The sequence below is a fragment of the Haematobia irritans genome, chromosome 2 (assembly GCF_050003625.1).
Source record: "Haematobia irritans isolate KBUSLIRL chromosome 2, ASM5000362v1, whole genome shotgun sequence".
Lineage (NCBI taxonomy): Eukaryota > Metazoa > Arthropoda > Insecta > Diptera > Muscidae > Haematobia > Haematobia irritans.
Genome location: NC_134398.1, coordinates 106460386 through 106481177, shown reverse-complemented (window position 1 = coordinate 106481177; position 20792 = coordinate 106460386). Strand labels below are relative to the sequence as shown.

Sequence of the window (20792 nt, the reverse complement as noted above, 5' to 3'; positions counted from 1 at the left end):
GTCTGGATATGTTATATAGACGGAGACGTTTGGACCTTATGCAATGGAAATCGCCGAAAAGTCTGGTTTTACGTGCCCTTGTCTGTTCACAGAATTTTAATTCATGGAGTAGACATAATCAATAATTTTTCGCTTCCAATTGGTATGATGTCCGCTTAAGCGCTTGAAACGAGAAATAAAAATTACCGGAATATCCGTGAAAATAATACACGAAAAAATTCGAAGAAAAATACAATGGTAGACATAATCATAATCATACCAAGGATATTAGTTTGGATAGGGAAGTTACAAGGTTGCTCATAATTCAACATATTGAATATGATTTCTCAGAATCTGATAGTAAAAAATCTATTTTTACATATACGTATGTACACTGAAAAAAATATTGTCGTGAGGTCAAAGATTTCGTATCTTTAAAATACAAATGCAAATTTTACTTAGCATAGAAGACGCATTTCTCTAATATAAAGTTTTTTTCCTTGTCCAAAAGTCGATAAACTTTTCAATGAAGTCGTATTGTCCTTATAATTAAGTGATTTGAATTAAAAATGGGTATCATAACATGAAAGAAAAAATGTTTGGGCTAAGGTCAACTTGTCTTTAACAATTCAGAAATATTCTTTAAATTTAATGAAATTGTCTTTAAATTAGTTGTCTTTTTGTATCTTGACTACAAAGCAAAAAATCGTTCAAATATAGGACATGTTTTTCAAAACTTTATTTTAAGGAAGTTTTTTACTTGAAACATAGCATAATTTCCACTGAAAGTCGAGTCTTAATTTGGAAAATAAAGTTGTCGTTAACTCGTTTTTAAAGGACTTTGATAGCATATGAAGAAAAAAAGATGAGAAAGCGAAAAATTAAAATTTGCTTCCTAGAAGCAAGTACACAAAACCCAAATTTAAAAGAGAATTGTGTCTTAAAAGTATCCTTACTTGTATTTTCCGCTTCTTTGGCTCGGAATCAATACCAAATTTTTTAAAGTAAAGACAAAACCTTTGGAACCGGGCATGCTTTTTTTCAGTGTAGGTAACGTTTTTTAGTTAATTTTTTTTTAATTTAATACCTTCTAAGCGCTAATCTTATGGTTTTGTCGCACATTATTGATATACATTTAATTTATGTAAATCCTCCGTCCGTCAGTTTGAATGTCTAAACACAGTTGGCCGCAGTCCTTTAAAAACAAGTTAACGACGACTTAATTTTCCAAATTAAGACTCGACTTCTAGTAGAAATTATGCTGTGTTTCAAGTATATATATAATTTTCAGAAACTCACAACTTAGTTAGTTTTCTGTTGGTTTCGTTGCAAGAAGTTTTTTTCATAGCTTTACAAAACTATTTAATAGAAACGTGTTTGAATATATTGCGGATTTTTTTGGTAAGTACACTAATAATATGGTATACATTATTATTTTGTTAATTATATTCTTTATATTCAGGTACCACTATATCATACAGATGTACATGCTATGCTGTACGTTCCCGTAAAGACACCTTTCTATTATGTATTTAAATTAAGTTTTATGTTTGTATTTGTTAATTTTACCTTTAAATATGTTTGTGAAATATATTTAGTTTTAATTTAATATAAGTCATGTTAATAAATAAATTAAAATAATCAAATTATATTTTAATCGATTTGTGGTCTAATTATTACAATACTGAAATGAAGCTATTTATATATATCCCACAGTTACTACTAATTTCTTGTGCTAAATGTAATGCTAAGGATATCCAATTGACTCCCTCCAATGACATTCCCATGTTAAATTTACCAGTTAAATACATTTCGAGTAGATTTGGGAGTAACTAGAGGTACTTATTGGTGATAGGTGAATTTGATAGTCAATACTTGAACAAGCGGGATACAAAAAAACCTTTAATCAAAATAAGGAAAGTTGCAAATTTCACATGAGTATACAAACAATATACAAAAAGGCGGAAAAAATTGCACAGCACTTTCAAAAACATATGTAAACTTTGACAGCTCAGAGCTGTTCAGATGTAAGATGTGCCTTCAAAAAATCGATAATAATCTAATGAAGGTATTTGTTATCGATTGTTAGAAAAAAGTCAGGTGTTTTCAAATTTGAATTAAATGCCGCTAACGAATCCAACTTGACCACTGTGCGACGATATGTATTGCCGACCAAATGTATTACTTATGGTGTGACCACAGGCAAATATTTGACCAAAATTAGTGACAAATTTTTTCTAGAACCATTTGCGAAATATTAGTATGATATCAAATATGAGCAAAAAAGGTATGATGGTTTGACAGTGGTGAAGAATTCTTTTGTGATTTCTGAAAAGCAATTGTGAATAAAAATCAATTGTGATTGATTTTTGTTTTAATTATCTCTCTCATGCTCGATGCAACACTTATATGCAACATGGTGTTTATAGGAATATATATATATTATATATTATATATTATTTTAAATATTTTTCTTTGAAAATGTAATATCAGTAATACCTCCTAAAATAAAGTTCACTATACTGAAAAAACCCACTAGGAAGAAAATTTTTGGTTAATTTTAAAATTTTTTTAATATATTTAGAAAATTTTAACTAAATAGTATTACAAACGTTGGCATCACGCCGATATCAATAAAAACAAGTTAATATTTTTTTACAAATTCAAGAAAATTTATTAGATATAAATAATTTTTTTCATTTGATAAAGAAAATTTTGTAATTTGAAGGAAAAATTGGAGTTCAAAATTGCAAACGTCTTTAGTGACATACGAAGTTAATGATCAATGCATTTTAGTAAAATTTACAAATATAAAGAAGTAATGAACTATTTTGTAAAAAATACGAATTTAGTAAATCTTTATGCTTAATTTTTTATTTTTTCAATGTTTTAGTTAATTTAACTAACGTACACCCTTAAAAAAATCGCTTCTCTAACATATGTTCCAAACATATTTTTCACATATATTATTGAATACTGCCGAACCATTAATATGTTTGTTTTATGTGAACATATTATATGTTTGAAAGCATTTTTAGCCCTAAAATATTATATGCTTGGAAGATTTTGTCCCAAAGAAGATTGTGCTCAACCCTTCACATAATTTTCACTTCCACGAAATTTTGTAGTGCTTGGCACCTTTTTCTGTAATACAAATAATGTTGAAGAAATTATTCAATTTTATAAATTTTTTAAATTTTACCTTTCGGCCGGACGGAGAATCGAACCGAGAACCATACAGTTTGTAAGCCTACACACTATCCAATGGGCTACGTAGCTGTTATAGTCACCAGTAGACAATTATCGTTATAAGTTACATTTATATAGCATAGTTGGCAGCGCCCACGAGCCCATGCAAACAAAACATTATTTAACAGAAACATACATTTGTTGGCCACGTGGAGCAGTGGTTAGCATGTCTTCCTTGCATGCAAAGGGTCGTGGGTTCAATTCCTGCTCCCACCGAACACCATTTTTTTAATTTACACATTTATATTTATACTATATTAAGTTTTTGTAATGAAACTTCGAAATGTGGTTTATTAAAGATTAACAGTTAGAAACAGTGCTTGATATAAACGAAATGGACGAGCTTTTGGATAAAATATTATTTTTTTATTGCAAGAATAAAATTTTTATTAATAAAGAGGAAATAAACTTTGTTTTTATACATTTTACTGTTTAATTGTTCACTATTTCCTCCTTTTTTCATTTTACTGTCCCATCTCTAAAAAGAGTATAGTGCCCCTACGTTATTTTTATCAAAATCCCTTTGTAATTTTTGTATATATTCCACCGTTTTTTTTTTTAATTTCCTTTGCCTGAATATTGTGACTTACTCCTCGTACGTTCCGATTTCTTTTAATGAACCAAGAATAAAATTGGGCCCATAATGCCAAAATGATAAACAAAACACATGTCCACACATGCATAAAATGCTGCTCTCAAGGCGAAAACACATGCTTTTTTTCAAATGTCTATTCTCTTGGTTCCGAATGTCTATTCCCTTTACTCCGAATACTCATTCTAATATTCAAATTAAATAATATTTAGACTTAAGCATATCAAATTTTTGGCCTTATCATTAAAAAAGTTTTCCGAAACAACATACAAGCGGTTTCACAGAAATTGTTCTCTTTTCATTCTCTCTGTGTTATGTTGATATCTTTCCCGGTTTCCATCTCTATACTCTCTCTCTCTCTCTCTCTGTCGCTCTCCGAATAAAATATCACAACATATATATGTTTACTCGAAATTTGTAAATTTATATATGTTTACATTCAGACATATTATTTTTATGAAACAATTATGCCCCAAACATGATATATTGTAACATATCGACATATGTGTCCCAAACATTTAGTGTTAGTTTAGGAACATTACATGTTTGCACTTAAATATATTGTGTTTAAAAATTGTGCTCGAAACACATTTTGTTTATATCGGAACATATGAAAAACATATTTTTCTAACAGTGTACGCAAAAAATTATTAGAGTGAAGGAAACTTTCTCCAAACATAATAATTCCATGTACTAAAATAAAGTTAAATTGGTTTTAGTGAAATAAAGAGTTCACTTTTTTTTAGTTTAACTAAATACAGAAAGGCAAATAGGTAATTAAAACAAAAACCGACATGAAAATATTATTTAGTTTGCCTGTAATAATTTTTTAAATGTAGTAGTAGTCTATTGAGACAACTTTCGAAAAATAAAAACATCTTATGAACGTGAGACAAACGACAGTTGTTGCAAAAAAGAGAAGTCGTTCATCATTACACCTTTTGTCAATGAATTCAGAAGCTTCATCACCTTCTCCATCGACTCAGCCATAATCAGATCCTTTTATAGGTTTAATTCCAGTTTTGATCGAATACCAAAAGGTTTTTCACGGTTATTCGATCGTATGAGTTATATAAGCTAAGATGAGTTATATAAGCTAAGATAAACAATGCTTAAGAAGAGTAACAAAAGAGCAAAAAAATAAGTCTTTCAACGGATTTAGAATTCAAAAGTTTAAACGATCATTTTCAACTATTAGTCTTCCAAAAGACTAAGTTTTTACTCATGTTTGCAAACAATCATCATAAATGTTCGAAAATGTTGGTCCAATCGAAATACTTTCTAATAAAAGTATTCACGTATTTCAAATGAGCACTAAATTAAATTTGGATTTTTGTAGCTATTTAGTATTGTTTGGAAATGAACAACTATAAGTTTCAAAAACAGAGTAAGAATTAATAAAGAGGTACAAATTATTTAATTTTTTTTACATGCTACATCTATTCTAGAAAAATTGCGAATTTCTGAAATTATTAGAGGTCAATCTTTTCAGTGAAGCATTAGAATACATTAGAAATCATAACATAATATAAAATTTATTTATTTGTCAAAATAGCACAATTTTTTAAAGTCACATCCAAAACACTGAATTCCGATCACACCTTAAGAAGTTATTCAAATTCAGTGCAACGGCTGTTGAAATGGTGGACATCCGTCCTATGACAAGCCCATGTTAAATTCATCGCTTCTACGCCGATTTCGCACCACTTCCGTATCCGAAAAGAACATTTTCACTACTTTGTTGGCGACGCTTTTTTGCTGGGCATGTGAGGGCGTAATTCAGCAATGACACGTAGTTTCCAAAGAGTCAATCGTTGCTGCTTTATCCAAATAAACCAATAACTTCTAGTATCCCCACAAAACATAATCGAGTGGCGTCAAATCATACGAACGGGGAGGGTATTAAATTCGGGTATTAAATTCGAGTTTAGCCTCCAGCTTTTCACGATTCGTTTTCTTTGATAATCCATTTTAAACAATATAAACTTTATAAAAACATGCTTGCATAATTTCATACATTTTTTGCTGATTTATTTTTGATTTTAGCGGCTAAACTCGAATTTAGTACTCACCTTAACCGACAAACGAACAACGCTTGTAAATTATTAATTTTTTTCTTTGTTATTGTTGGTTTCTTCTTCAATCATTGTTATACTATGCCATACTACAAGAATAGGAAAAGTACGAATTTCTGGTAAATGAGTAGTAGAACTTTCAGCTCTTGCTCGGTATGTGGATGACCACTCGCAGTCTACCAAGGTTAAAATAATGAAATGTCAGTATGACGTTCTAAAAATAAAATGTATACTTAGTTTTAGGTGGAAAGCGTGTCAGCTAATGCGAAAGATTAAACTCCCAGAAACATATTATCGGGCTTGATTATTTCTGTCCGTATCACATCTGCAATCAAAGTAGGATTTGAGATTAAAAAAAAAACTCAAAATAGGCGTACAATGAAGATACTGAAACAAACCATTAAGTTAGTAAATGTACATAACAATACTTCTCACCGGTGGAGGCCCTATTTAGATCAATTTTAACTTGAAATCTAACAAGTCTTGTTTGGGAATTAGAAATTTTTGAAATATATACCGGCGGGAATCCATCTGTAGTCTATATTGGATATCTACCAAAATTAAAGATTGAATGTAGCCAAAGTAAAATTGATTTATTTGAAGCTGTCCCCTAATTTAGTTTAGTTCCATCGCCGTATACAAAAAATTTCTGTTATTTTTATCTATTATACTGACTCTGCCCATTCGAATGTTTTTTCAATGAATAATTCATGGTGTCATGTTTTTTGGACTATCCATCAAGCTTCTAACTTTGACACAGTGGTGTTAATTAAATCATCGAATATTTTCTCAGTGAATTTATGGATGCGTGTAAAATTTATTCAAATCTACCTTCACCTCAGTGGACGTTTTCAATGACATGGCTTCTCTAAACAGCTATTTGGACGGATTTTATTGTAATTTAGTATAATTAAGTTTGATATATAAAATCATATCGTTAAATATACAGTTGCCAGAATGCCAACCTATTGATGCAGAAGAAGATTAAACAAAACTACTAAAAATGCAAATAACTTACCATAGTAAATAATTGCCAGAAAAAAAATCTATCCTCCTAGACGAACATTGTTTGCATTTTTCTGTAATAAAGTTTTTCTGTTTGAAAGAAACATACTGAATTTTTGTGATAAAGGTAGTCGTCTCTAAAGACTAATTCAAAAGATAAAAAGGTTTTGTATATTCATTGTTTCTGCACCCTAAATAATCGCTTCTGTAACATATAACCCAAGCACATTCTGCTTCAAGCATATGTATTTTCAGGATTGGTCCAAACAAAATATTGTTTGTATTGTTCAAACATCCCAGCAAAAAAGCGTCGCCAAAAAAGTAGTGAAAATCTTCTTTTTGGATTCGGAAGTGGTGTAAAATTTGCGCAGACGCGATGAATTTAACATGGACTTGTCATACACACGAAAAAAAATTTTTGATTTCAATCACGAAAATCGCGGATTCAATCATTTTTTAATTGAAATGTCTTCAATCACGAAAATGATAGTATCAATCACCCATTTTGATTGAAAATCAACACGATTTTCAATTAAAAATTTAATTGACTTTTGTCACGGAATCAATTACTTGTGTGATTGAATCAATTAAAAACGTGATTGATTTTTAACATAAAATTCAATCACAGTTTTAATTGAATCAATTAAAATTGTAATTAATGTAATTAATTAAAAATTTAATTGACTTTTGTCACGGAAGCAATTAATTGTGTGATTGAATCAATTAAAAACGTGATTGATTTTTAACATAAAATTCAATCACAATACGACCCCAAAATCGTATTTAGTTTTATTTGAAATAAAAGAAAATATGTGTTTCTTATAAAACATATTTAATATTTTATTATTTTTCGAATTATGTATTAGAAAAATAAATTTGGTTCTTGTCATTTGTGTTTTGTTCTAACATAACTTACAAATACAATTACTATCAATAACAACTATAGGGTGAAAAAAATAAATTATATAAATCATTATCTTCCTTATAATAATAACCATGTCAGCATGTTCCTTCTAATATGTAGATGCGCCTAGATTTCCAATAAATCAGCAACATGTAAGCTAAATTATTTTTTCTGAAAGTAAACAGAATAATTCGAAGTTAATTTTGTTCAATTAAAAGTTAATTTTGTTAAACATTATCTGCATAGAATATCAAGTTCAATTCTTAGTTCCAGGTTGCAAATTTATAATCTTCTTTTGCAGTTGTAGTCTTTTAGCATAAAAAGGTGTATTAAGGAGCTCGGTAATTTAATTTTAATAACAATTCCTTTCCAAAATTTCCACACATTGAAATCGTCTATTAAAATTTGAACCAATCAAAGACAAAAATAATGGGAAAGCTATGTAATATTTGGTATTATATTTATGATACTTTGCAAATTCTGGAAATAGAAAAAATATAAATTGAAAATACATATTTTTATTATTTTCGGATATTTTTCATATTTTTAAATCCAAAAGAAAGAACTTTTTTACCATTACATAATTCAGCTCATTAGTTTATATATCAGATATACTGCTCTCTACTTGGGTTCAAAGTGCAAAAGGCAGGTAAAACAAAAACAATTTAATACCAACGCCACTTCGCAACTTCAAGGTGAATCTTCCAACAAACCCATATCACTCTTGGTTTTAAGAAAACTAGGAGTGAAATAAATTTATAATTTTAAAAGATCAATACGGTACCCACTTTTTTATTGCAAACATATTCTTATATATTTGATAAAATGATGGAGTTGATGGGATTGAATGGTCAATTTCACGAAATAAAATTGGTCACTAAAAGAAATGAATAAAAAATATATTATTTTAGTCCGTTTAATGTAAGCAGACTTCAATGGAAAGCGGTATTCACAATTCACAATTTCTTACCTTCAATAAACGTAGATTGTTTTCCATTTTTACAATACCACAAAACACAAACGCAGGTAATTTCAAATGCGTTCTCTCATATATTTTTTCCAAACTTTACCACGTGGCCATTTGTTGTTGCACACTTTATTTATTTCAACACTTTGCCATGATTTGTTGTTGCGTTCAAAATATTTATGCACACATTTTGAGTGCAGCAGACAGAATGTCGCCAATCATGTTTTTCAATTTACACGAAAAACAAAAACCCAACCGTTCGTTACGAGTTACTTCCACAGACTGATCTCTCCATCATACATTGTTGAATTAATACCCATTCTCTTGTTCTCTTTTCGCTCTTTCCATTGCTCAAAATTATTCAATTTCAATCACAAAGGTGATTGGATCAATCACATGTGTAATTGGAAACGGAAAAAAATTTCAATCACGTTTGTAATTGAAAATTATTTGCGAATTGATTAACAAATTGAATCAATTAATATTTTAATTGGAAACGAAACAAATATCAATCATTTTTTTAATTGGTTTTTATTCGGATTTGATTAAATAATTAATTGAATCAATTAACATATTAATTGAATCCGTTTCCAAATTCAATTAAGTGTTTAATTGAAAAAATTTTGGTGATAATTTTTTGTGTGTAGGTCGCAGGGCTGTGGAGCCGGAGTCGGAGTCTTGGAGTTGGAGTCTGAAGATTTTGCTGGAGTCATTGTAACTAAAGAAATATTTCGACAAATTAGATTCCATTAGGGTTATTAATCGAACAACGAAAAACGAAGTACTGAATTTCAGGCCATTCAAAGAGTATTTATATGGGTGAAACGTCACGGTGATATCAAAACCATGTTGTACTAGAATATGGGCTGAATTGATCAATTGTATTGCCCATTTTTAACATATTAAAATATCGATTTTTCGCCCTACATATACTCTTGATAAAGGTAAAATTTTAAGGCAATGTAGCAGTAGAACTTAAAGTTCTGAATTTTTGCAGGCATGTCGAGTTGGAAGATGTGTCATACCGGACATATAAACCCATCATCGATTTTTTTTAAAGAAATTTTTCCCAGTCAAAAATGTTCATTAGATTTGTAAATTTTAAGTTATTTGAGATCCATAAATAAATGCGGAAATTTCCAGTCGGCCCAGATTTTGTATATGGAGATAATTACATGAGAAATCTCCATATACCCGATGTCCTTGGAAGCTGTAACTTTAAATTAAAGCTCTGCCAACGTGCCATCTGAGCCGGCCACTCGAAATTTCTTACATTAAATTAATGGCCTCTAATAACCATAACTGATAGACATTAATAAATCGATGTTTCACCATTTTACTTCTATAGAAACAATATTCGTAACTATCCAGCTATTCCTGTCATCTGTTGTATGGTAGTGGTTATTTAAAATTCCGTTAGTCATAATTTGTGGCAGTTTATGTTTGTTTTATAAAGGGTGATTCTTTTGAGGTTAGGATTTTCATGCATTAGTATTTGACAGATCACGTGGGATTTCAGACATGGTGTCAAAGAGAAAGATGCTCAGTATGCTTTGACATTTCATCATGAATAGACTTACTAACGAGCAACGCTTGCAAATCATTGAATTTTATTACCAAAATCAGTGGCAGAAAATCCGCTTTTTTATCGACAAATTTTGTTCAGCGATGAGGCTCATTTCTGGTTGAATGGCTACGTAAATAAGCAAAATTGCCGCATTTGGAGTGAAGAGCAACCAGAAGCCGTTCAAGAACTGCCCATGCATCCCGAAAAATGCACTGTTTGGTGTGGTTTGTACGCTGGTGGAATCATTGGACCGTATTTTTTCAAAGATGCTGTTGGACGCAACGTTACGGTGAATGGCGATCGCTATCGTTCGATGCTAACAAACTTTTTGTTGCCAAAAATGGAAGAACTGAACTTGGTTGACATGTGGTTTCAACAAGATGGCGCTACATGCCACACAGCTCGCGATTCTATGGCCATTTTGAGGGAAAACTTCGGAGAACAATTCATCTCAAGAAATGGACCGGTAAGTTGGCCACCAAGATCATGCGATTTGACGCCTTTAGACTATTTTTTGTGGGGCTACGTCAAGTCTAAAGTCTACAGAAATAAGCCAGCAACTATTCCAGCTTTGGAAGACAACATTTCCGAAGAAATTCGGGCTATTCCGGCCGAAATGCTCGAAAAAGTTGCCCAAAATTGGACTTTCCGAATGGACCACCTAAGACGCAGCCGCGGTCAACATTTAAATGAAATTATCTTCAAAAAGTAAATGTCATGGACCAATCTAACGTTTCAAATAAAGATCCGATGAGATTTTGCAAATTTTATGCGTTTTTTTTTAAAAAAAAGTTATCAAGCTCTTAACAAATCACCCTTTATATGTATCCGACACATTACATTTTTTAACATCTAAACTTACTACCTGATTAGCCTATATAGATTAATACCGGGATTTTACTTCTTAAACTTCTGGAAGCCTAATTATTTGTTGAAATTTTGTGTTTTTATAAATGCATATTCTGGAGATTGTTGTTATCTACCCATATTTTGATGTGGTCTCTATATAGTCTTGTGTCGTATTTTAATTTATTGGCCTGAAATTAAAATGCAGAGTTCTTTACATCGCTAAAATGCTGAGATTTATCGTCGAGTCGTACCAAAAATTAAAATTAGATTTCTTTTGGACATATAAAGACGTGGCAAAATAGAAAACTTATATCGGTCTCTTTTTGGAACACTACACCTTAAAATTTTCAATTGGAATACTGTTAAAATGAGATTTAGGTACACCACCTGGAGTCGACTCCGGAGTCGGAGTCGAGGCTAAGAATAAATGCTGGAGTCGGAGACGGAGTCGAGCAAAATTGACTCGACTCCACAGTCGTGGTAGGACGAATGTCCACCAATGCAACAGCCGTTGCATTCTTAAGGTGTGATTCGAATTTAGTGTTCATGATGTGAATTGAAAATTTTTTCAATATTTTGTCAAATAAATGTTTTTATAATTTTGTATAATTTTTAATGCATTCTAAGCTTATCTGAAACATTTATCCTCAAACATTTTCAACAATTCAAAAAATTTTTCTAAATTAGATTAAAAAAAATTATAATTTGTACCATTTTATTAATTCTTACACTTTTTTAACTAATTAGAAACAAAACAGTTTACATTACCCATTAAAAATATGAAAAAGGGAGTTATACAAAATTGAATTAGTGCTTTGGAACAACTTCCAGATTTTTTTTGCTGGGATATTATGTTTCACCTTAGGCATACACTTTTAATAAAATTTTCTATGTGTGTATACATTTTTTAGGCATCAATTGGTTACTTCCGTGTTTTACTTACATCACACTCTCTCTGTCTCTTTCTTTCTAAACACATATTTTTAAAGGCAATTCTAAATTAATATATGTTTCCATCCACACATATTATATTTGAAAACATGTTGTGTCCCAAACATAATATGTTCTGTTGGAACAATACTTTGAACGATTTCTAATCGTAGTAGCCATGACTTTTTGGATAATTGGATTATGCTAGATTTTTAGACATAGTAGCCTTTGTTTTGGAGTTTTTATAGATTGAAAGATAAAGGGAGTTTAGTTTTTGTATTTAAATCGAAAACATAACATCGTTTTACATTGTACGGCAACGTTTGTAACAATTGGCGACGAGGATTTTATCGAGTCTACGCGATGGCTACTTTAGAAAATATTCGAGCCCAGTTGATGACACAACAACAAGAAACGGCAAAACGCCAACAGGATTATCGAGAAATTTGAATTCACAAACACAAATTTCTCCAGACACGTCAGTTCCACAACATCAAGAGGCATTGATGGATATTATTTCCAGGAACATTCAAGAATTTCGTTACGAACCTGCAGATAACTTAACATTTTCAAGTTGGTTTGCCCGTTTCGAAGACCATTTTAGCGAGGACGCTAAGAGTTTAGATGATAGTGCTAAAGTTCGGCTGCTACTTCGAAAATTAAATCACAAGGACTACACAAAATATGCTGATTCCATATTGCCAGAAAAACCGAAAGATTTGGATTTCCATAAGACTGTCCAACAACTCAAATTTATGTTTGACAAAAAGGAGTCATTATTTAGCATTCGATATAAATGTCTCAATACCCAGAAAAGCGACTTAGAGGATTTTGTAAGTTATGGGTCAAAAGTGAATAAACAGTGCGAAAATTTTGTTCATGGGCAAATGACGTCTATGGAATTGAAATGCTTAATTTTTATCATTGGTCTTAAGTCCTGACCTCCTGTGGAGGCTGACCTACGCTCCAAGCTTTTGACGTTAATGGAGAACGATGCTGATACGCTGACATTGGACAAGCTAGTAGAAGAAGCTCAACGATATAAATCTCTTAAAGAAGATGTTCAACTAGGCGCTCAATCACCTACAGAGTTCCCTTCAAGTGTCGACACTCAAGTGAATAAAGTACATAGACAATATGGATCAAAATCAAATTCACACTCAAAAAAGGAAACACCGAAACGACCATGTTGGCAATGTGGGGCTATGCATTTCGTTAAAAATTGCCCATTTTCGGATCACAAAAGCAAACTATTTAATAGAATAGGTCACAACGATGGATATTGTGCATGTTTTGGAAATAATGATAATCATAAGGCATATTATAATGATACGAAAAATAATGGCAGAAGAAAAGTTTCATCCGAAATGGTATCAATTATTAGCATGGATCAGGTAAATCAAATTCAGCAACCAAATATTTCAAGAAAATATATTACCGTCAGCATCTGTGGTAGGAAACTTCAACTTCAATTCGATACTGCTTCAGATGTTACAATTATATCGGAACAGAATTGGGTAAGATTAAATAGTCCTCCACTTTCCAAATTTCATAGAAATGCTACAGATGCTTCCAGCAATTGCATAGATTTAATAGGGGAATTTTCGGCAAATGTTGAATTTTGCAACAAATCAGTTCAGTCAATCATATATGTAGCACGTTCTTCAATACTATATGTTTTTGGAATAGACCTAATCGATAAATTTGCTTTATGGTCTAAACCAATAACATCATTTTGTCTCAATATCCAATCAAAAATAGATACGTATAACTTTAAGAAACGGATACAAATGAAGTATCCTGACGTTATAAATCATCAAACGGGCCATTGCAAAAAGTTCAAGATAAATCTAGAACTGATCCCAATAGTAAACCCGTTTTTAAACCGAAGAGATCTGTTCCGTATGCTATGTTACCAATTGTTGAGGAGGAACTGAACCGCCTTGAACGTGCTAATATTATAACCCATGTAAATTATTCCGATTGGGCGGCTCCAATTGTTGTGGTAAGTAAATCAAGCAATAAAATTCGCATATGTGGGGATTACTCCACGGGATTAAACGCATGTCTTCGGAAAAATCAATATCCGATACCACACATTGATGACATTTTTTCTGAAATGCACAACTGTAAAGTGTTTAGTACTATAGACTTGTCAGATGCGTATCTTCAATTCGAAGTTGATGATAACTGAAAGAAAATTCTTACCGTAAACACACACAAAGGATTATACGCATATAATCGATTACCGTTTGGTATTATGTCGGCTGCTGGGGCTTTTGAACAGGCAATGGAACGAATTTTAAGTGGATTGGATAATGTTATAATATACTTAGATGATATAATTATCGCTACTCCAACTGTCGAACAAAATTATCAATTAGTGGTGGAAGTCATGGAACATTTCCAAGATTATGGGTTGACTGTAAACTGGGAGAAATGTGACGTTTTCAAAACATCCATCAAATATCTTGGACATATTTTAGATGCTAACGGCATCTATCCCGATCCAATGAAAACTCAAGCTATACGAGAGCTACCAAGACCAAAGAATGTGTCTGAGCTTAGATCGTTTCTAGGAGCGGTAAATTATTATGGTAAATTTATTTCCCAAATGAGACATTACGCCATCCCTTAGAAGAACTTCTTAAGAAAGATGTTAAATATACATGGGACGAAAATTGTGATCTTCAGATCTTTTGCTGACTCATTATAACCAAGAATTGCCAGTTACAATTGCAGCAGATGCTTCGACAGTTGGTATTGGTGCCCAAATTTTCCATACAATGAGGTTCTCGATTTTGCACAAAATGGATGGCCTAATAAAGCTAAATTTTTGGATGACGAGGTTCGTCAATTTTTTTTCGAAAGGAGTCATTGTCTTTAGTTGATGATTGTTTGATGTACGCGGACCGGGTTGTAATACCAAGGGGATTAAAAGAGAATATTTTGCAAGAATTACATCGTGGTCATCAAGGTATTGAACGCATGAAAGCTATTGCCAGATCTTACGTTTATTGGCCAAAAATAGACAGCGATATTAAAGAATTTGTATCCAAATGTTATGGTTGCGCTTCGGCTTCAAAGTCACCGAAGAAAACTACATTGAGCTCCTGGCCCATTCCACAGTCTGTTTTGGAAAGACTTCATATTGACATTGCTGGGCCTGTCAGGGGAAATTACTATTTTGTGATGGTTGATAGTTTTTCAAAGTGGCCTGAAGTCGAGCAGATATCGTCCATATCAAGCAAAACTATAATATTGACTTTGGAAGCTTTTATAAGCAGATATGGATCTCCAAAAACAATTGTGTCTGACAACGGCACACAATTTACTAGCGCCGAATTTCAATCATTTTGTAAAAGATATGGCATAAAGCATATGACTACTCCTCCTTACCATCCTCAGTCGAACGGACAGGCCGAACGATTTGTTGATACGGTAAAAAGAGCCTTGCAGAAAACGTACAATGAATATTCAAAGGACGACAAACTTCATTTAACTAGGTTTTTGGCAGCTTATCGATCAACACCTAATCCAAACGCTCCTGAGAACAAAAGTCCAGCTGAATGGTTTATCGGAAGAAATTTAAGGTTGCCTCTCGATTTGCTAAAACCAGTTACGAATGATAGTCATACATTTGCAAATAGAAATGAAGCGATGGAATCAACTTTCAATAAGAAACATGGTGCACGTAAGAGAGAGTTTCAAAGAGGCGATTTGGTGTTCGCGCAAATGTTTAGGAACGACAAAGTAAAGTGGTGCAAAGGTCAGATAATTGAAAGGGTTGGTTCTGTCATATACAATGTATTGATTGATGCAGAAAATCGACGCATATTGTTCCGTAAACATTGCAATCAACTCCGACAAAGAATTCAAGATTAAGAAAGGATGATGTTGGAACAATACCGCATCAACTTTTTTTCCTTTAGGCCGTGACCCTATCTAGTGCACAGGCTCATTACAGTTTCGTTGTGAATAATAAACATAGGTGGTGGGTGAGTTAAATTCGTGTTTTTTGTATATTCGCAAGAAATTTAGGGTAAATTGTTAATCTTTAGTGAAAATGTCACGGGGAAGAGAACTTTCAGATGAAGAAGGCGGAACATTTACCATAATGAACCTTCCCAATAAACACAATGGTTTGAAAAATGCTAAATTTCAACAATTTTTCAAACATTTTTTCAAAGGATTAGGGTAATATTCAAGTTGAGAAATTTTGGAGAAAATCGCGTTCTCAACAAAAAACAGACATTACCCTCAACAGTGAAATTCAACACATTAGCAATAATATCTCAAGTGTTATTCTCAAATTGAAATGAATCGCTACTCAATAATTTGTCAAACAATTTTCGATGCGAGTCAAATTTAAAATTAACATCGTTGCAAATACTTTTCAACCTAAATTTGTATGAATGATATCCCCACTTCAAATTGAATGTCAAAGCCAAAATTCTATGAATTGTGTATAATTTATTCATTTTCATCAAAATAAAATATATAATAATACACTACACTACATAATACACTACTATACCAATTGATAAATAATAATCTTATTAAACATATCAACAAATAAAAACGAAAAAAAAAAAACAAAACTTTAAATATCTTAAACATTATTAGTAAACACTTTTGCATTGATAATTCGATTTCCTTCCTTTTGGTGTCATAAAACAGCATTAAAATTTATTAACATGCGGGCAATTTGAAATTAGGAACGTATTGGACCGCGTGTTAGAATTGATTTCCAGCAGAAGGAATTCACAAAATATCCATTTTAAACTGATAATAGCATATGAATTAAACTGACGATGTGATGCACATTTTCATCCAGAAGTTGTTGATTTCAACAATTTGTTGTTTTTACCAATTTTAATTGGTTGCACTTGTAATGTTTCTGGAAACTTTTTCTTGTCAATAAGCCACTCATTTTTCATTGGTCAGCTTCTTAATGTTTGCAAGAATATAGCATCCAAAAATTTTAGTTTTCTGCAAAGAGATTTAAATTTAGTGACTTCTCTAAAGTGTTGATTTAATTTTTCATATTGACGTATCAATTATTATAAACTATTTGAAGCAGTTCCAGTTAATTGTCCACCATTTTTTCATCGGTCAGCTTTTTAATGTTTTCAAGAACGTAGAATCCATAATTTTAGTTTTCTGCAAAGAGATATACATTTAGTGACTTCCTAAAAGTTTTATTTCATTTTTTATTTTCACTTACCTATTTTTATAAACTATTTGGTTATTCGTCTAAAATTTTCCATTTTTTATTTCTTGCAATTGACCACGAACTTCGTTGCACAAATAAGTATTGAAAACCACATGGTTTTTTCGTTGCATTTTAGGGTAGTGTTTTGTCAAAGTTTTCTCATATTATCTTCAACACCTTTTCAAAGATTTCGTCAACATTTTGGCAAATTGGAAGTAATTCGCAAACAATTTGAAGATGTATTGAAGATGAGCTATTTCAAGTCAAGTTGAATTTATGTTGAAAATTATATTTACCATCAAACTGAAAAGTTGTTGCATTTGAAAAACGCTCATCCTGTGTTTATTGGGTTGGTTGCAAAATTATTACGACTATCATCTTTTTGTCTTAGAAATTAGAGGCTTTTTTCTTAAGTGAAAGTCACACTATATGATTATTAAATTACTTAATTTATCAATAAATATTATGTCCTACTGTACTTTTAGGAGCATATAGCTTCAGATTACCGGCGGATCTGGAAAACGTTAACTTAAGCAGTTTGCTAATGGTTTTGGAACAATCTGGTTGGTTCAACAAAGAAAAATAATCAAGAAGGTTCAGCGGTTAAAACTAGAAGTGCCCATGTGTAATATGTACTTTTAGTTAGTGTGGTATCACAATGGACTGAATAGTCTAAGTGAGCCTGAGTCTTAATCGGGCTAACCTACTGTACGAGTATATAAATCCTATTTCAAAGATCTTAACAAAAAATAATACACTACCAATGACTACAGTCAAATGCAATAATTGGTTGGGTTTCATTAATATAACGTTTGTGTTCATTTATACAACGTTCGCCTTTCATTAATACAATGAAAAAACTGGGTTCATACAATGAATGATTTTCGTTCATACAACGTATAAGCTGCATCCATACAATGAATAAATTTCATTCATACAACGAATAATATTCGTTAATACAACGAAAAGGCTACGTAAAAGCAAAGTAATTATTGGTTAATACTGCGAAATGTATTCCATAAAGGGTTTCGTAAATATAACGTAAAATTACGTTGTTATAACGAAATGCTACGTTGGCTGACTTTTAATGAAGAATTTCGTTAATACAACGTAGAAATTCATCGTATTAACGAAACTTTTTCTACCAGTGTACACACAAAGAAAATTTCATTAAAAGTCAGCCAACGAAAACTTTTCATTGATATAACGAAACATTTTCATTAATACAATGAAAATATTCGTTAATAGTACGAAACATTACGTTGATTGGCAGAAAATTCGTTATAATAACGAAAAATTTCGTTGTATTAACGAATTTGTTTCATTGGCTGACTTTTAACGAAACATTTCGTTAATATAACGAAACTTTTTCTATTAGTGTAGGGTTCTTCAATCGATCAATGAATGCAACTTCCACTGCAACTTCCAATAATGAAAATTATATACTTTTTTGGATGTTTGTTTTGGGAGCCACCGTGGTGCAATGGTCGTGGGCTCGATTCCTGCTTCGACCGAACACCAAAAAAGTTTTTCAGCGGTGGATTATCCCACCTCAGTAATGCTGGTGACATTTCAGAGGGTTTCAAAGCCTTTCCAAGTGGTTTCACTGCAATATGGAACGCCGTTCGGACTCGGCTTTAATAGGAGGTCCCTTTTTATTGAGCTTAACATGGAATCGGGCAGCAAACATGTTCTATTATTTAAATGATAGAAATTGGTACCATTACATGGTTGCGAAAATCATGTATCTGGTTTTCCTGGCCATTCAATTAATTGACTTTTTTGCAGGGAAAAACGTTTTTCTCAGTTAAGGTTGGTACTATGTTCGGTTTTCGAAAATCACTTTAGTTTTGCGATTAATTCTTCTAAAACAATCAAAATTATAAATGAAAATAAATATATTTCTGTTAAATCTTCATGAAATCTATATGAAAAAGGCAATGAGTATCAATTGAGTTAAATTATCTGCTTTTAATCGCACAAATTTAGTAACGGAGCCGCGGAAATTCCAACGCGAAAAGCGCCCTTTGCGTATAGATATGTCTAGTACTAGGCTGTCCATTACATCTCTTTTAAAGAGAATATGTTCTCTTTTTGTGTTCGTGTCTTTTTGTTCACTCTCTTTTTTTGGTGCCGTATTTTTATGTTCAAAAGTGCTTTTTATTAATTTTTATTATTTTAATTTTAACATCAATAAAATTATTAATTATATAATAAAGAATTTTTTATTGTAAACTCTTTTTTAGTTAAAATGTTCTCTTTTTTTAAAGCGAAAGTTCTCTTTTGAAAATTATCCATATGGAAACCCTATCTAGTACCATTACATGGTCATAAAGACCATGTGCATTTTTTTCGTGACCATTTAAGTTTTAACATTGTTGCGGCAAAACTTCGAACATGTACACACCATTTTAATTTTTCGCATTAGTCGAGTGTAGTTTGTTTGTTTCGAATGGAATTACTGTATTTTGTGTTAATTTATTTATTCGTAAGTGGCTTAAGTGGCACATGGTTTTATGTGAACATAAATGAAGTCAAGTGTAATATCAAAATGTGTTTGTTTTTTTCTATATTGTATCATTTATTTTTATTTGCAGTTGCATGATGTCTGCAGTTGTACATTTGCTGGGCACGATGTAAATATGGAATGATTAGCTATTGTTGAAATTTATCAAAAATAGTGTATATAAAAATAGGTAATGTTTGCTTGCACGACATTATAAATACAAATAAAAAAGGAAGTAGTTAACAAATAAATTTTATATGTTACTCTTGTTTTTTCATAAAGATCACAACATTTGAGATTGTGACCATATTCTTTTAATTGGGACGAAACTATTTTCTTGTTAATCATGCTCTTTCAACTGGGAGAAAAACATGTTAAGCGTATTCCATAACATTTTAGATCGTGACCGTTTTCTTTCAATTCAAACAAAATTCTTTTTATCAACATCACATTTTAAATGAGTACAATTATATTTTTCGTACAACTATGTTCACTGAGCAAAACTAGGTTCTATCATATTATTTTGCTCTTCTAATATGATTGTGACAATCAAATTTCTTCCCTGCGTGTATATAACGTTGATCTACAAAGTGGTGATGGGTATAATATTGTCGAACCCACCCGAATTAACCCTTTAAGGACGAAGAATTAACCGCGCGATTAAAATAAGTTTTTCTTGCGAATTTATATTCTAAATGCACTTATTTACTAAGTGAAGTGTCGTCAAAATGTTAACAAAATATTTCGTCTTCAAAGGTAGATATATAGTCAGAATTTTTTTGAATACTTTATATAATTCACTACAAAACACATCAATAGTTTTGTTAGGATTTGTAAAACATACACACAGAGAAGAAACATGATTGTCACAATCATATTCGAAGAGCAAAATAATATGAGAGGAGCTATTTTTGCGGCGACCATTTAACATTTTCACCTGCAACCATGTTGGCT

General features: G+C 31.5%; 1 protein-coding gene and 1 long non-coding RNA gene across 3 annotated transcripts in view; both read right to left on the bottom strand.

Moving 5' to 3' along the window:
• Positions 1 to 20792, bottom strand: part of Samuel (SAM-motif ubiquitously expressed punctatedly localized protein) — a 532479-nt gene that overhangs the window by 292683 nt on the left and 219004 nt on the right. The gene's annotated exons all lie outside the window — the stretch shown is intronic.
• Positions 17174 to 17644, bottom strand: LOC142225959 (uncharacterized). The gene is made up of 2 exons (XR_012719539.1): positions 17345 to 17644; positions 17174 to 17280 (listed from the first exon to the last, which is right to left on the bottom strand). It is a non-coding gene; the product is annotated as an uncharacterized LOC142225959 (long non-coding RNA).